Source organism: Haplochromis burtoni, unplaced genomic scaffold, assembly GCF_018398535.1.
Source record: "Haplochromis burtoni strain Fernald_Lab_line unplaced genomic scaffold, NCSU_Asbu1 Contig_806, whole genome shotgun sequence".
NCBI classification, from domain to species: Eukaryota; Metazoa; Chordata; class Actinopteri; order Cichliformes; family Cichlidae; genus Haplochromis; species Haplochromis burtoni.
In genome coordinates this window covers 90,416-91,643 of record NW_024583167.1, presented here as the reverse complement: position 1 = coordinate 91,643, position 1,228 = coordinate 90,416, and positions in this window count along the sequence as shown.

The window sequence follows — 1,228 nt, the reverse complement described above, 5'->3', positions numbered from 1 at the left end:
AGATAAGGAATGGCTCAGGCTCCCCTTGTTTATCAAACAGTAATCAGGGTCCTGTTCGTCCTCTTTATCTGCAGCAAGGACTTCCTGTCTGACTCTGACAGGAAGTCACACGGTCATCAAGAGATTGGCTCACCATCCAGTCACAGCAGAGTGTGTTCTCGCATCTGCCGTCACACAGACGGGTTTGCTGTGCTGTCAGTCACTGTCGCTTGTTGGCTCCGGGCGTAGGTTAGAGGCCACTGTTAGGCACAGCGCTCATTATTGGTAATGCAGATCTGGTGGCGTTACCCAGAATGCACTGTGTACTTTGTTTCAGAGTGTTTTCCTTTGTGCTGGAAATGAGTTCAAAAACAGGAACAAAGCCTGTGATTGGCTCTTTGGTGAAAGAGTGTGAGACGCACGGTCGATGGCTGGCTGCTTATCTCCGCTCGGCAGTGTTGGATTTCACTTTGTGTATTATCAGCAGCTTAATGTGCTTCACTGTGCTAGAGAGCGCCGCAGCGAAACCTGAATGTGATGCAGGTGTTTCCACTTCGGGCTGACTTCCTGACTGCAGCCGTGCAAACGTGTTCAGCTTTGGAAGAATATTTCACACCCAGCAGGTTCGTCATTCATGGAGGACTCACACTGATGCTACGACATCATGGCGGTGAGCTTGCCTCACACGCTGGACACACTGTTACCGTTACCATGGTCAGCGCGGTGGTACCCCTCGGCAACCACCTGGGTTGACCTGCAGCACTCAAACCCACCCCTCCATGAGTCAGCCTTTGTGAAAACATCTCAGGCTTGTTTTTCCGAGTCTGCGTCCTGCATATGACAAGTTCACTGAGTAATCATGATTGGTGATGGAGATGGTAGATCACTGATTGTGGTGTTTCCAGCCCAAGCAGCTGATGCACTCTCCTCCTCCTGATTGTGCTGATAGACAGAAAACAGGCTCTGAAGGTTCCCAGACAAACTCACTTTGCTTCACATTTGTAGAATAAGACGATAAGTCAGCGCCGCCGGCTGAAGGAACCCTGATGGAGTCTTCTCTGACCTCTTCTGTCTGACATAAAACTGATGGGACTGATAACAGACGCTGGTCACCGCCTGGCTTTGCTTTCATGTTGTGTATGAAAGATTGTGTTTAAGATTCAGAGATGATCCACACCGTTGATTTCACAGAAATCGTGAGCATGAGTCCGTGTTCCCGATTTGGATCCATTTAGTCTGTAATGAACTT